We start from the raw sequence: 17,887 nt of genomic DNA, 5'->3' as shown, positions 1-17,887 counted from the left end.
TTGTCATTTAATTTTGCAAAATATCGGCGAGTACCTCAATATTTCAAGATAACTCTTTCTTCCCAATCGTTTCATGGAGTTTCAGAGTCATATGAACGAAAATGAGTGAAGGTTTTAGATAGGAAAATCGGACGTCGGCCATGTTCAATGTTTACAGTACAATCAGAAGTTTTAATATGTGGAGGAAATAACTAACAAACACCGTTCATGATGCCCGTCCTCTAGAGGCAGACCTTTCTATATGAAATACCACATTTGATGCTTGTGGAAAGCTTGACCGCACAAAGGAGCATTATAACTTTAGAAAACGACAAATTGAATAAGAAGTATTCTGAAAATGTCAAATACTGGGGGAAAATGCGCAAATATTCAAAGTAAACAGGTTAACTGACTGGTCAGCCATAAAAAGCAATGAAAATGTTTATGATCAAAAGTTTTTGAGATGTGCACATTTTAACAAATACAGAAATTATAAATATTATAAATATAAGACCAAACTATTTTTTCAGGGATGGGACAGGTTGGAAATGAGGGGTGAGAGACAAAGGCACTCCTATTGCTGCATGTGGATGCAGCCACACCATTCCATTTGACAGCATACTTATTCACAGTGTTGTGTTCAAGTTCCATATTGTACTGACTGTCATACGAAGATAACATAAGCAAATCAAATCAAATCAAACTAGAAAAGGATCAATGCTGTTGTGTGGATTTTGCTGAACATGGCTGATTTTAATATTCCGCCCTATATATTTGGTATCCGGAAAAGGCATATTTTGATGTAAAGTCAAAATAACACTACATTGCTGACAATACATGTTACAGTTTTTTAAATTTTTAAATTTTTTAAATTATAGTATATTAGTTCTTCAAACAGATTAACAGTTATTGTGATGTCAACCAATAATTTTACTTCACAAAGACTGTAATTCTTTTTTTTTTTTCAGTCATTTTATACATTTTGCACTGCACAAGCTGATTGAACAAATTGCGATGTTTGAATTTGTAAACTCAAAGAATAAAAATCCTTTGGTCACAGATTAAATTATTTTTTGAAAAGAAATTTACTTTTAAACACTTTTTGCATATATTCCTTACACGGTCATGTATTTCAAGAAAAATATGCCGATTAAAACAGTAATTTCTTCACTTTTAATTTCTGTTCAATACTATGACAATTATCTGCCATGAGGTTTTACAAACACAAGACCAGATAAGCATTTTAAATCATTTCCATAGGGCTTTTTGGAAATTCCATTAAAAACTGTTAAAAGTGACTTAAAATGTTCACTTGGTATACGTTTAATTTACAGATGCCAGGTTGTGTATTTCACATGCACTAAGGTCAGCTAGGGAAGTGCGTCATTACTATTTTGGACTGTTAATTCTTATTTCTGAATTTTTTTAACTTTTTTCCACATTGAACTATCTTTAGGCAGTTTATACTGTAGCTTAGAATTTATTTGATTGATATATTTAATCATCTTTTGGGTTCTTTGGTCCATATCCCACCTTATGCCCCTACATTATGAACTTTTTACCAACAACTCCATGCCAACAACCAATTACCTGACCGGCCACACATTAGAGAAGGTACAGCGTCATTGATGGTATTTTTGAGTTAATGGTTGTATGTTGAAATCTCTCGGTGTATCTGGTGCCATGGTGTATGAGCGAATTTAAACATTGGTTGCATGTGTTAAGCATTTCAGTCAAGGTTATCTGTTGTTCATGAAAATCAAGAAAAGGTAGCTGTTTGCCTGTATTTGCCAACACATAACTGCCTTGCGTGTTGATTGTCTTAGATATTATCACATACTAAGTAGAAAGAGGACAAGAAACTAATCAAATTGATTTATAATATTCACCCCGAGTGCCTATATAACTATTTTATCATTACAGCCAGCTGTCTGTTATATCTTTATCACTCTCCATGGCCAAAGCACACTAAGAAGCCAATGTCATCACAGCCAGTCTGTGTATGTCAGTCTGTCTGTATGTCCATCCATTCACCAGTCTTTCTGTAGACAAGTTTGTGGAGCTCATGACTGAATAATTTCCACATTAATTGTGGCCAGCTTCGGAACGTGTAATAGATGGTTATCTATAACCCGATGGAATCTTGTAGGCGTTGATAAAAGAATGAGAAAATAGATGATTTTTCATAATCTGCAATTTATATTGATAAGAGAGTGATTACTTTATTATTTGGTACGTATTATTGGAGGAAATATGTATGCGATAGTTTGATTTAGAAGCATAAAATTCGTATATATGTATTTTTGAAGTTTTTACTGACATTTTTTTAAAAATTCTTGTTTTCGAGAGTCACATATCAGATACCTGGTATCAAATTTGGATTTAAGTTCTAAGGATCATTTGATTACCATATATCAAACTATTGATGAAATTTGTATAAGTAATATGAGCTAATTGGAAGACAGAAGTTTGCAGTGCAGCTGACACACTGTTTTACAAAAAATTAGCATGTAGCTATCTATATGTTGTGTTTAAAAGAAGTTTTGGAGTACCATGTTTTGCATGTTTTATTTTTTTTAAATGCCTAATATGATATTCTTGAAGTCCCTAGTCTAATTGCAAAAGATTGAGAATTGCTGCACATTTTACCTGTGTATTTGTTGAAGATACATGTACATGCTCAACTGTAAATTATATTTGTTAGTGCCCGCAGACACCGTCCGTGGGGACTAAGAGGTTTGGTCATGTCCGTCCGTCCGTCCGTCCGTCCGTCCGTTCACGCAGATATCTCAGACATGCCCTGGTCAATTTCTTTCTAACTTTTCACAAGAATAGTACCCAACCCAAAGAGATGCACGTCGATTTGTTTCACAATGCGATCAACTTTAGTTTACATCTCCATAGACTCCCATGTATAAGTTACTTCTCCATAGACTCCCATGTATAAGGCCAAGAAAAATAAAAATTTAGTTTCTCATCGTATTCATATTGCCTAAAGGATGCAGTGACACAGTTTTTTGTCCCCACGGATAAAGTCCAGGGGGCTTATAGATTGGGTCATATCCGTCCGTGAGTCCATCAGTGAGTCCATCGGTTCACGCAGATATCTCAGACATTTTGACAAAATATCATGTGACCTTGGTGACCTTTGACCTCAAATATACATATTTGTCCATAACTCAGTAACCACAAGTCATATATGGTATGATTGGACACCTTATGACGCCACATATTATACCTCATTAATTATGCGCATTTCTAATTTTGAGCGAGCCAATAGAGCTAGAGGTCTGATTCTTGGTATATAGGGACAACTTAGCAATAAAATTTTTTTGACAAAATGTCACGTGACCTCGGTGACCTTTGACCTCAAATATACATATTTGTCCATAACTCAGTAACCACAAGTGCTACACCCTTCATGTAAGGTATGATGGGACACCTTATGACACTACATATTGTACCTCATTAATTATGCACATATCTAATTTTGAGCGAGCCAATAGAGCTAGAGGTCTGATTTTTGGTATATAGGGATAACTTAGCAATACATTTTTTTGACAAAACGTCACGTGACCTCGGTGACCTTTGACCTCAAATATACATATTTGTCCATAACTCAGTAACCACAAGTGGTACACACCTCATATATGGTATGATGGGAGACCTTATGACGCCACATACTGTACCTCATTAATAATGTGCATATCTAATTCTGAGCAAGCCAATAGCGCTGGATGTCTGATTTTTGTTTACATCCGGTTCAGTTCTTATCCAGAGTTTAACATGCTTGACATAATAACAATGTTTCATTTCATAGGTTGGCATCACTATAATCCGCAAGCAATAGGATAACCCAATTGTGATGGACATGTTCCACTATAAAAACAGGGGACTTGCTTGACATTTTATTTTTTCATCTGCATGACAGGACAAATCTTCGGCAAAGTTTACAGAGGAAGAGCTGAACGAAAAGCTGACAAAGAAAGTGCAAAAGGCAGCTAGAAAACAACACAGGCAGCAAGAATTGAGGAGACTCCGCATGGCCCAGGAGATTCAACGACATCTTCAAGTAGTGGAAGTCAAACAAAGGATGCTTGAAGACAGAGGTGTGGAACTTGAGAAGTCATTCCGTGGTGAAAGCTGTAAGTATATTGTTGACCATTTTATGGACATATTTTGAAATTTACATTTAAATACAATCACATGATCCAAGAAGAGGTAACTACTAAAATTGAATTCCAAGATTGTAGTATATCTAGTTGTACTGCCCATGTTCGTCATGTGCATAGAACTGAAGTATGTTAGCTGAACTGACTATTTCTGATCATCATTGTAAACATATTCAGATAGATACTGGTGAAATTTGCTAAAGATGTAAAGTATGCATAAGACACTGAAACGATGTTATCTTGGTTTAATGTCTAAACTTGTATCAGGTACATAGACATATGAATGACGTCACGATAGCATTTTTAACTAAAGAGGAACTACTGAGATTTCAGGTTTCAATGTTAGACCTAGCACTTTTGTTCCTGTACTAGTATGATCCACTTCCATTAGGACCAGTGCATATATAAGTCTGATGGAACATTGAAATGTTAGTACATAGTGATCATTGGTGATGAACACAGTACGGTTAGATTTGGCTTTCAGGAACCATGCATTTTACTTGATGTCAGTCACACTTACAGCTACTTGCCTTTCATTCTATATCATGGTATATTATATTATTATATTATTATATTATTAATGATATATTATTAAGTCCATGTATACTTACCAGTCACCTCTGCTTGCCATCTTTTCAGCGGATGAAAAAGAGGATGAGAGCACTCTAATGCAAGAATGGTTCTCGCTGATCAACGAAAAGAATTCTCTTGTCAGATTTGAACAGGAACTCACAATACAGTAAGTTATCCAGTGCTAGCACGTTCATTATATTTTGCCTAGCATGAATTTTCGGAAAATGAATTTTTTTCATTTGTGAAGAGGGTATCTTTGAGTTATGATGGGTACCTTTCAAAACATAGGTGAATCTGTAAATATTCTGATCTTCGACAATGTGTATTTTGACAAGTAGTTTACCTCCATGTGACTAACCCATTCTGATTTTTTTAGTGGTATCTTGTCATGTAATGCTTGATTATCTTAAGGTAGTATGTGCCTTGAAAGTGAAAGACTAAAACTTTTGCTCAAACGTTCCTAAATGAAACTTTCAACCATTCTCTTACTAAACAAAGAAAAAATCAGGGTTACCGTGCAAACTTTGGTACTAAAAAGACAAATTACCTAAGATTTCCCGATATTTGAAATTCAAAATGGCCGACATCCCTGTGTTAACTCTAGAGCAAAAAATAAAATTTTCTACGTTTGAAAACCTAAGACAGTTAAAAGTTTTCTTTCATCAAGAGCTTTAAAATGAGACCCTTTAAGTGGTAGGTCAGAAGAGAATTTATAAAATTTGAACGCCCGAATTTCTGTCCCCGAGTCGCGTTCTACCTTAACTATAAATCTATGTATTTATGCAAAGTGTAGTAATAAGCCTTGTGCGAGTATGTAAATCATATGATGAGTTATAAATGTGGCATATTGAATGCCATGAGTGTAAAATCAGACAGTATGTGTCCTTTGTCTATAAATCATGGAAGTTACACATCACAGTATACAATAGAGTTTTAACTTTAACTTTCTGAAGAATGAAACAGTATGTTTAATTTTCAGTCTTTTCACATTTTGGAAATCAGTATTGTCAGAGTTTTGTTGATGCAATAAGTTTTTGTGATTCATAGGGCAAAGGAGCTGGAACTGGAGGACAGACACAGTCGGCTACAACAGGAACTGAAAGAAATAAAGGCCATAGATGTTAAGTGTTACATTTCCGTATACAGTAAACCAGTCTAAACTGAACACTACAGGGACTAAGAAAACTCTTCTGTTTACAAAGTTGTTTGGTTTATAGAGGTGTCTTAAATATGGCATTCTATACAGAAGGAACTAGAACAGGTGCTCAGTAATGACAGGTTTCCAGTTTAGACAGGTTTCACTATACTCCAGTTTAGGATTCCATCAGTACTTTTGCTAAGATTCTGGAATATTGGTTAATGATTTAGGAACCGCGCTAACATATCTGCTGTCCCTAAATCTGATTGCATTGATGTGCCAAGGGGAACCCTAGTAAAATTACTTGGGAACCTGGTAACATTACAAGGGTACCAGCCTTAAACAGCAACTTCCCCTATAAAAACCGGATTATCGTAAATCTATGCAAATGTAAAAAAGCCACGCACTGATCAGACGTGCCATGTTTGGTCCAAGAATCCCATAATTTCGCCATGTTTCAGGCGTTCATTGTCATTGAATTTTGCATGTGATGCCTGTGAATATATAGCGACTAAACTTGAGTTGAAAATAAACTGAAAAAATGTGCCATATTTTGTCGGAGAACGCGTATGTTGCAAAATGTGTTCCCTGTAGGACCATTTGACCCCTCTTTGCATATGTCACAAAAGTGCCCATCAGGATTATTCAAATTTATCATACGGTCAAAGCGATGCTATGAGAATTCAAAACATCCCGCCCAGTGTATGCAAATGGCTGCGTCATCAGTAATCCCCCTATTGTGCATCCACTATTATGTAACTTCCAGTTTAACGAAAACACTGCCCATATCTCCTGTGCCATCAGACACAAGTTGCTGTGCTTTCTGTTTTGCCTTTCTGGATGTGAATATTCATTGAGTGCACCTGGATAGAAGTGGAAATTGAGCTTGCATTACTTCAATAGGGAAGTCACAACTGTATAATCACAAACTTTCCACAGTGGCTGTCACTTTGGTGCCACAACTCTGTGTGTGAGACATTTTTAGCTTCAGCAAACATCTTCTAACTTTCAGCTGTAATTGTACAAAAACAGCTACATTGTACCGGTAGATCAAGTGCAATCAACTGTTCAGCTATCAGTCTAGACACAGCGGCCTCATGCTGGTTTACTATAACTAATCATGGAGGTGGTGACTTTGAAATCATGCATGGTGATACCCAAGCTAATTGAATTGTTTACATTGTACATACAATGTGTCTGTCTCACATACAGAATTGTAGCACTGAATTGAAACCCACTTTATTACAATGAAATGTTTTCTTTGTAGATGACAAATATCATACTTTTACAGAAGCTTTAAACATTTATAGTTACCTTTACAGCATTTTCCCCTTGGATCTTTTCAATAAAATAAATCAAAAAAGCCTGTCTTATTCAGAGTAAAACCCTTTGCATAATCACTGAGCCCAATGATTAATGTGATAAACGATTATTTAATTATTCTTGAAGAATATTCACATTTTCAAGAAACCCTGATATCTACTTATAGGATTTGTACTGTACTGTGTATTTTTTATAACACTTGGCGACAGCAGAATTGATGTGAAGAATGTGCAGGAAGATGCTATCATGGCCTTCACCTCCATTCTTTTCCAGACACCAAGAAAACAAAAGAGGACCAAGATCATGAGAAGAAACTTCTTGAAGAAATGCTTGAAGTGGTCGAGCAGCGAGATAAATTGGTTGTTCTATTAGAGGAAGAAAGACTCAAGTAAGTCTTACTGTTGTAAGGACAAAATAATTAAATTCTTTATTTTGTGTCCAAGTGCACATAGGTTTTCTAGAGATTTTCATTGGGAAAAGCATAGTATTTGAAAAGGACTTTACCGCTTTCTTTTTCTGCCGACAAATATTTTTGTTTACCAATTGTGTAAAATTTCCTCAAAACACCTGCATGCTTGCAGACTATTCCATAGTTGTTTTAATGAATGGAGGTCAAGAAGAGGTTTCTGCTTTGACTTTTGAATGGTCAATTATCACTTGGAAACAATCAAATAAAAATTGCCTGTATAAAAATTATTATTATTATTATTATTATTAGAATTTCTTTAAAAAAGCACTACACATACGTCACAGTGCGCTGTACAGAACACACAAAAGAATATGCAATTTACATAATACATGATGCAAGTGTCAGAAAAAACACATCACACACAAGAGTTCTGCGGTAAAAACATGTATTGCAAACATTTTTGTGTTTTTAAACCACTTAACACTAACCTTTCAAACTTTTGTGTGGACGCAAAACAAATAATTTAATTACTCTGGCCTAATATATGTAATCATATCATATTGCATAATAGCTTCCTAGTATGTATGTTTTCACCATGAAATATAGATTGGACCTGATTATTCTGTTATAATTATTATAATATACATGCAAGAACGCTGAAATTAAAATTTCTCATCATTTGCAGAGAAAAAGAAGAAGATAAAGATGTTGAAACTATGATGTTGAAAAAAGGTTCCTTATTGCGTCAAGCTAAAAACAGTAAACTGCAAATTTTCAATAAAGGGCTTTTGATAGTTTATTTACAATACTGACGAGAGTCAACATCATGTAGCTTTTTATGTGCTTGTCAAATGAAGTCATCAGTTTGTATATTGTGACTTAAAAGTGAAATTGTAATTTCTCAGAACATTTAATCGACTGACATTCAAATTAAAATTAGACTTTTGTAGATACAAACATTTGATTGGTTAATGTACCGGTAGTGTGCAGTCAATGAAATATTGCAGTCAATGTCAATGAAATATTGCAGTATTAGTGTCAGCCATTTTAATCGTACAATTTAATATTTGTAACATAGCACATTTGTTCCAGATGTATTTTGAAAATATTTTCAAAATTTATGCGAGTAATTATTATTTACGTACCTCCTCAAAGAGAGTAGATTGCCAGTATTTGCAGGTCAATTCTTTATATTTTATGGAGAAATAGAATGTAGAAACTGAGTTTATGTTTTTTTCAAGCAGACAACCTACTTTTACATTTGTTGTGATTTTAAGGTTTGGAGGAAGCATAAAGCTATATTTATGAATATTTTTGATTCACGCCTGAAATTTCTTTTATTTCCAAGAAATAGCGATTCGTTCTTGTATGATTTGTTGATTCCCAAGGGGCGAGCAAATATGTTATATTTGGTTATTCGAGGTCCAGCAACACAGATCATTAAAGGTAAACTGTCACCTGTTCTAATTTTGCCACAGTAACCATGGAAAGAGAAAATCTAACCAATCACAGATTTTAAGCAGGTGGCCGCTTTTTAAAAACAGCGCCCTCACATTGGAATTTTGAATACCAAGGAATGCCCCTTTGACCATACATGGGCATATTTAGATTACAGGTGACTATACCTTTAATATGACTTCATAATTGCCAATGTACACCTCTATCAACTGGTCTTTTGAGACTGCAAGAATTTCAAATTCGCTACTCCAGGCAAACAATTCCGTGATTTTATACATTGGATCACTAGATTTGCAAGTCCTCTGACCATATTATATTGTTCTTGAACTTGAAAGACCTGATATAAATATCACTAACGTATAATTTCTTCAGCTTTAGGAAAATAAAATGAAGTCAGTCCTGGCTTTGGTATCTTTTCAAAAAAAACTCATTTGTTGCTGTTAAGTACTTCTTTTTAAAAATTACTTTTAAGAAAATTGTAGTATGATAATATTGCAGGCTGAAAAATGAACAGTAAAAATTGGAAATGTGCTCACGGGATCGAGTAAAACAAATAATGCAACGATAAAGTTCTGTAATTGGTGGATTCAAATTTCAACAAAAGTGACAGGTCCTATTCCAATCTCTTTTCCTTTTCCTGACAGAAAATTAATTGTTTTTTTAACATGATCAAAGAAATGCATATTTATTCACTGAACGAAAATTTACATGGTGTAAAAAGTTAACTGAGGAAGTAAGTCCGACCCCCCAACGTTTCTGTGTGTCTCTGAAGTGAGAAGAATTTCCATGAAACAGAAGTTGTAAAATAGTTTTGATTTCGGAGGTCTTGTGATGAAATGGCCAACAGCAGTCAAAAAAATGCAGAAATGAAACTGATTATTCAACTGTCCATTTTGCCAAAATACAAACTCACGCAATATATAGCGTGAATTCTTCAAAGTTGTGGAAATAACTTTGTGGAGAGAATCGGATTTCAACTCTATGAGATTTTTATAAAGTAGACATATCAACCGTTTGTTTATATGCGCTTTATCGAGTTTGGTCACCAGCAGGGGAATGAGACACAGAACTGTTTATAAGAGTTTTACAGACTTCAAACAGAGAATAAACAAAACATGAATCCATCCATTACAAACTCAATACACTGAGGATATGTGTTAGAGTCTAGTCTGATGGCAAACAAGAGACTCAAACTCACTCCAAAATTAGCAAGAAAGTCCATAAGCTCAAACTCGCATAAAATTCCAGGACTTTCGAGGACTTATCATCAATTTTGAGTTACTTTTTGAGGTGCAAAATACCATTTTCCACATATTCCTTTTACGATATATCAATTTGTACACTATTTTACACATCATTTTTATGATGGCATGATTGACCATCTTGTCATTTTTGAAACTAAGGATGGATTATCAATTTTTCAGGAAGTCTACGTCATTTTCAAGGACCTTTAAAGTGAATTAAAATTCAGAAACTTTCAATGACTTGCCAAGAGTTTACAGACCAAGGTATTGATAAAAAGAAATTTCTTGCAAGGAACACACCCACCCATGCAAGAAATTTCTTACAAGGGACACACCACCCATGCAAGAAATTTCTTGCAAGGGACACACCCATCCATGCAAGAAATTTCTTGCAAGGGACACACCCAACCATGCAAGAAATTTCTTACAAGGGACACACCCATCCATCCATGCAAGAAATTTCTTGCAAGGGACACACCCATCCATGCAAGAAATTTCTTGCAAGGGACCACCATAGGGAAGAAATCAGTCCCCTGGGGTGGGGAGGGAGGGTTTTTTTGTGCAACGGTTTACCTTATTTGATTTTATTAATCTTGACTGTGATATTTCAAATAAAGATTCAACTCCACACCGTCTGACTGTTTTCTTTATTGCTACAAGTAGCCTAATTTTATTAATTTTGACTGTGATATTTCAAATAAAGATTTCAACTCCACACCGTCTGACAGCTTTATATATTACCGACAAGTCCTTATCTCCTCTCCAACTTGTGTATACACCACTGCAATTGCTCCTAAAACATTGCCAACTTGCTAATCCGCTGTCCGTATCAGCGGATTAAGTGATTGAGTCAACACCACAGCCGTCCCACACGCATTAAAATAAGGAAAGGGTTGAAGATCTCAGACACAGTGTCACGATGTCGTCCGTAAAACTAGTGGACGCTTAAAATATTCATGAATTCGTAAATAAATAGGAAGGTACACAACTTATTATTCATAAATCAACAGTAAAGGAGCTCCCTAGTGACCGGCCATTGAGAGAAATTACTGAAAGCAACAACCTCGCGACCGGTCGTGTAGACAAATGTTGGCAAAAATTCCACACTTTACACTTACAGCCACGACCTCACGATCGGTCATGGAGAAAAATTACCGGGGAAAAAATAAAACCTGAAAGCCATAACCACATGACCGATCATTGAGAAAATTTCGGGCTAAATTTAACACGTTATAGCCACGACCGGTCGTTGAAAAAATTACTGGGGAAAAAGTCAAAGCTTGAAAGCCATAACCTCATGACCGATCGTTGAGAAAATGTCGGGAAAAATTTAGCACTTTACGGCCACTACTTCAACCGGTCGTGGACAGAAAATGAAGTCGAATACCTGAAAGTCACGGTGTTGAGAAAAATGTCGTGAAAATTCAACACTTTAGGCCTACAGCCACGACCTGCGATCAGTTGTGGAGAGAAAATATTGGGAAAAAATCGGAAACCTGAAATCTACGACCGTGGACGCTTAAACTATTCTCGTGGAGGGAAATTGAAGCTCCTTGTCTGTGATGAAATCAACTAGGCTACCGTCCGACCGATCAGGAGAGAAAAGTTTAAAAGTCACTAACAACAGCCATGTGCAGAGACAGCTCAGAAAAAATTAAAATAAATCTGGACGGCGAACAGCAACGTTACAAAATTTTTGATGACATAGGTTAAGTTCCTGACTACATTTTCCCACCCTAGTACTTTAAAAAGCTAAGTCCATCCTTTCAGATCATTCAGATTATGTGCTGTCGTCGTTGACTTGCGTGTTTGAGGAATGATACTGGTGGAAAGTGCATACAGTGAAAATAAACACAAGTCAGCGTGGACCCTCTGTTGTGCCGCGCAACAACCTAAACGCGGCTGCTGACGTTTTTACAGACAGAATACATACATAGATGATGTATCAAATACCATGAAATCGTTTTTATTGAAAAGGCATGCTTGCAGTACAAGCACACAAACAAAAACTGAATAAAAAGTTGATGACTTTATCCATCTTGTTCTCGGAAAGTGAAGCGAGGGCTGTCCGTCTTTGGGGAAAATACTATAACTTACGCTACACATGGACACGGGAGTGAAAAACACACTAACATTTTTTAAAACGAGAACGGGCAAGAAAATGTCAGTAAATTCATAATCCTGGTAATAACTGGGGTTAATATTAGGAAGTCTAATCGTGTTCCTTGCCATTCAAGATGTTTTGTTGATACGATGTGCACATTGTGGAGGTTCTTTTGGAGTACCTGTAGGTGAGAACTTCATTGGTACGGACTGTCGCTGATGTATTAGCGGGGAGGCCGGGCAAACGAGTCAGTCACAGTCGATGACGGTGTGCTACGTTTACGATAGACGCTATAGATGTACGGTGACGATGGTGGCATCGAATAATACTGAATATGGATAGTGTATAATACTGGCATACACGATGACATCAATCTATATTGAGCTGCCTGCAGCTGCAGCGGTGTTCGTTCAGTTGATGCTGTCTGAGCCTCGCCACAAGGAGAAAAATTCTCCTTGTCTGTGGCTGTTGAAGCTACCACCTCGATTGACCAAGGAGGTTTGTGTAGATGCAGAGGCAGGAAACGTGATGCCTCGCCCTTCACTCTTTCCGTGCAGGATTTACAGAAGTTTTGGTTATATTCTCGAACTCATCGTTAGCAACATTTTGTGACAAAAAGGATACAAATTGAATCCTTGTTTTGATTTTGTAGGATTGATTAAAACCAGTCGTGTAGCGTGATCTTATAAAACTTTTGCTCATTTTGAGCATGATGTACTAACTTGGACATTATGTAACATCAAACGCATCATGGGAAATATGTTTACTTCTTGATTGGAAATAAACAGGTTTGAGGTCAAAAGGTTCTACTTCCGACTTCCGCTCTTACGGACGACATCGGACCATGACCGACTCAAAAATGTAGGTTGGTTTTCTGGCTCAAGGTGACCATTTTAGACGGCGTACTTTGGCATGTAACAGTTCATCGGTATAGCGATGCTTTTGATAGTCGTTAAATTTCGATTGACTTCTATATCTGCTCAGGTTTGTGTTTTCTTGTGATACTGTGTCTGAGATCTTCAACCCTTTCCTTATTTTACTACGTGTGTGACGGCTGTGGTGTTGACTCAATCACTTAATCCGCTGATACGGACAGCGGATTAGCAAGTTGGCAATGTTTTCGGAGCAATTACAGTGGTGTATACACAAGTTGGAGAGGAGATAAGGACTTGTCGGTAATATATAAAGCAGTCAGACGGTGTGGAGTTGAACTCTTTATTTGAAATATCACAGTCAAAATTAATAAAATCAAATAAGGTAAACCGTTGCACACAAAAACCCTCCTCCCCACCCCAGGGTCCTTTCATCTGTTCCCTGTGGACACACCCATCCATCCATGCAAGAAATTTCTTGCAAGGGACATCCATGCAAGAAATTTCTTGCAAGGGACACACCCATCCATGCAAGAAATTTCTTGCAAGGGACACACCCATCCATGCAAGAAATTTCTTGCAAGGAACACACCCACCCATGCAAGAAATTTCTTACAAGGGACACATCCACCCATGCAAGAAATTTCTTGCAAGGGACACACCCATCCATGCAAGAAATTTCTTGCAAAGGACACACCCACCCATGCAAGAAATTTCTTGCAAGGGACACACCCACCCATGCAAGAATTTATTGCAGGGGACACACCCATCAATGCAATAAATTTCTTGCAACAGACACACCCATCCATGCAAGAAATTTCTTGCAAGGGACACACCCACAGATGCAAAAAATTGCAAGGGACACAACCATCCATGTAAGAAATTTCTTGCAAGGGACACACCCATCCATGCCACAGGTGACCCATTAAGTATTACTGAGTTTTTCACACTGTTTTCTCTATCATTTTCTCTTCTTTCTTCATGCTCTGAATGATCGGAATAAATAAAATAAATGGTTTATATAACCTAACCTAGCCTCTGCGACTCTTTATTTATTTTACACCCCATTACAAGGACGTGTATCTTTCATACACACATGCTGTATTTAATTAGTCAACGCAACTAATTATGCTAATCCGTGGACTTATCAGTGATTTTACGGGTTGGTCAAAATCGCGAAAGATAGGAGTGGTTACTAAAACGGGAAGGTAAAAAGCTCTCCTGAAATGTGTCCATAAATTACCAAATTGCGGCCAGTCATGACCATTTATCCAAAATCTACTGCAGCCAATGTATTTCGATGGCCGAGGAGAACAAGCTACTCTTGTTTCAAACGTTTAAATGGTCGCGAACAGTGCAAACCCTGCCAATGCCTTGCCTGCAGTTCATGGCATGAGGACGTCCGTAAAGCAGGAAGTCGGAAGTTGAAACCTTTGACCTTTACGTTGTTTATATTTGGGCAAACTTGTAAACATATTTCCCAGGGACAAGTCTGATTTTGACTGGGGTCAAAGTTCGTGTGGTTAAGCGTGGTTCTCTCAATCGGATGGTGTTGCTAAGGTATTGTCTGCCCACCGTCCGTGGGTGGAGGACGGTGGTCTGCCTTTCAGTTTAGCTGTGCGTTCTCGATAATTTTGCTGTATTTTTTCTCACAAACATTGGAAATTCCTTTAGTTTAAGAAACATTAATTTTTATATAAGGAATATTCTAGCTCGTATCCTCGAATTAAATCAGCCGGTTTTCTTTGATACAGTTTTTATATGGTTTGGAGAACTCTTTGAGGCGGCGTCCGATAACAAGTGGAATGAGACAACAACATTTCGTTCATGTAAGGCAATCATATAGCAAGTAGGCCTACTTCTTGCGCTGGTGCAAACTCTACGAAATATTATGATATCAAAGATGTTTTCCATGATAGTTTACAAGGTTTCTTGTCTAAATTCGCGGAAATCATCAAGAATATCTAAAAAATATTACACGTAATTATGACTACATTTTGTATGTATCAAGTATCAAGAAAATCTTAGACATGTTGAAAGTACTGAATTTGGAAATGTAATGTCATCGAATGACTTTAACATAAATGATGCTGTCGAGAGAGTGACAAATATCATAAAAGATGCTGCCCAAAATATGCTCAATGTGAAAAGTTACAACACAAAACAGAGAGATTATCGGAAAATATGGTTTGATGTAGAGTGTAGACAGGCAAAATCAGATTTACAGAGAAGTCTTCGTAGATTTCGTAAAACTGGGGTAAAGGAAGATTTTGAAAATTATAAGGAAAAGAAAAATCATTACAGAGTTTTGACTCGTCATAAAAAGCGAGAATTTGAAGAGGGAGAACAAAGACGTCTTACAAGAAATATGTTGGATGAAGCTTGTATTTGGAAAGTATTGAAATGTAATAAAAGGGGCACGCAGGCACATGGTTGATTTCACTTGATGACTGGGTAATGTATTTTTCAGAACTTTTCCAAGAGACAGTAGAGGATTCAACGACAAATGCACATTTTATCAATGGAATGAAAAAGTTTCTTGACGAGTTTGATCCAAATAACGAACAAACCTTGGTCAATAGTGTTAACTCTTTTCTGTACTTAATTGTAAAATAACTGATAGAGAAATTGAAAATGCAATCAGAAGGTTGAAGAATAACAAATCAGCTGGTCCTGATATGCTCATTCCAGAATTTTTCAAGAATTCTGATGGTATTTTGCTGCCTTTCCTAAATAAATTGTATAATGCCATTTTTGACAAAGGTATTTTCCCAAGTAATTGGTCAGTCGGCATTATTGTTCCTTTATTTAAGAAAACGACCCAAGCAAACCAGAAAATTATAGAGCAATTACCTTGTTGAGCATTGTCAGTAAACTTTTCTACTAGCATTTTGAATAAGCGTATTAAAAACTGGCCAAAGCAGCACAATATTGTTCCTGAGTGTCAAGCGGGCTTCCGAGAAGGTTATTCCACTGTGGACCATTTCTTTACATTATATGCAATTCTTCAAAAATCATTGGCAGGGCGGGGTAAGAAATTGTATTGTCTTTTTGTTGATTTTAAAAAGGCGTTCGATTCTGTTGATCGGACACGACTTTTGTATAGACGAGCTCTAGAGGGGATTAATGGTAAAATGTACAATATGATGAAAGCAATTTATGCTGATGTAAAATCGAGTGTTAGGGAAGGAAATGTTATGTCTGATTATTTTGATTTGAAGAAAGGTGTTCGCCAAGGTTGTATGTAAGTCCCATTTTGTTTAGTTTTTATATCAATGAACTAGCAATATGGTGGAAACTTCGGGACACTCTGGAATACAATTATTACCAAATGATATGCTTCAATTATTTCTTCTGTTGTATGCTGACGATATTGTCATTTTTCAACCACAGTGATTGGATTAAAAAGGCTTATTGATATTTTATATGAATTTACATTGAAATGGAAAATGAAAGTTAATTTATCTAAAACTAGAATAGTGGTTTATAGAAAAGGAGGATATCTTAGTAAATATGAGCGATGGTATTTTGGGGAGAATGAGCTACAGGTTGAAAGTGCTTATGAGTATCTGGGTTTAATTTTGTCTTGTAAAGGATCATTTTCAGTAACTACAAGAAATGTCTGTGAAGGCGAGAAAGAAAATAGCTATACTTGGAAAGTGTGTTTAAAAATGTGAAGTGTTTACATCCAAAGACTTATTTTAATTTATTTGATGTACTTATTTTACCCGTACTTAGTTACGGGGCAGAAGTGTGGGGTTTTCAAACTTATAAACATTTGGAAAGGGTACAGTTATTATACTGCCGACAATACCTGGGAGTGTCAAAGGGTACTTCTAGTTGTACTGTTTTGGGCGAGTGTGGCAGATTACCGTTGTTTTGCTATTATGTCAAGAGATGTGTGAAGTATTGGCTTCGCCTTTTAGAAATGCCTGGATCACGTTTACCATCTAAAGCGTACCGTATGTTACTAAATATGGATGAACAAGGGAAATACACATGGGCCACTGATATGAAAAACTTATTATACTTGTATGGTTTTGGTCATGTCTGGCTAAACCAAGGAGTTGGTAATATAAATGTCTTTTTGTCAGAATTTCTTATTAGGGTGAGAGATGTAAAAAGACAAGAATGGTGGTCTGAAGTTAGCGTAAATGAGAAAACTAGTTATTACAGGAACTTTAAAACGGAACTTAATTTAGAAATGTATCTTTCATGTATTGATTTATATAAATATCGTAGAGCACTGGCTAGATTCAGATGCTCTAGTCATCCATTGGAAATAGAAACTGGACGACACAGAGGAATTGATAAAGAAAATAGGCTTTGTAAATTATGTTGTAAAGAAATAGAAGATGAATATCACTTTCTTTTTATTTGTTCGGCATGGGATAACTTAAGAGAAAAGTACCTCCCAAAAAATTTTGTAGACCGCCATCACATTATCAATCCAACATATTAATGAAAACAAATGACGAGTCTTTGATTAAGAATTTAGCGTTATTTATTTTTCACGCCTTCAAAATTAGAGACAAAGTGTGATTACGAGAAGATATGTTGTACTTCAATAATATTTTCAAATTTGTTGTGTATGACTGATTGACTCTGTATTTGG

The 17,887-nt window shown here is 36.2% G+C and overlaps 1 long non-coding RNA gene across 1 annotated transcript; it reads left to right on the top strand.

The window, feature by feature from the left end:
• Positions 1-6,715: 6,715 nt before the first annotated feature.
• On the top strand, positions 6,716-8,903 carry LOC139119839 (uncharacterized). The gene is made up of 2 exons (XR_011549005.1): positions 6,716-7,573; positions 8,280-8,903. It is a non-coding gene; the product is annotated as an uncharacterized lncRNA (long non-coding RNA).
• Positions 8,904-17,887: the final 8,984 nt, after the last annotated feature.

Source organism: Ptychodera flava, chromosome 2, assembly GCF_041260155.1.
Source record: "Ptychodera flava strain L36383 chromosome 2, AS_Pfla_20210202, whole genome shotgun sequence".
Lineage (NCBI taxonomy): Eukaryota > Metazoa > Hemichordata > Enteropneusta > Ptychoderidae > Ptychodera > Ptychodera flava.
Note: the sequence above shows the minus strand (reverse complement) of the source record. Positions and strands in the feature narration are given on the sequence as shown.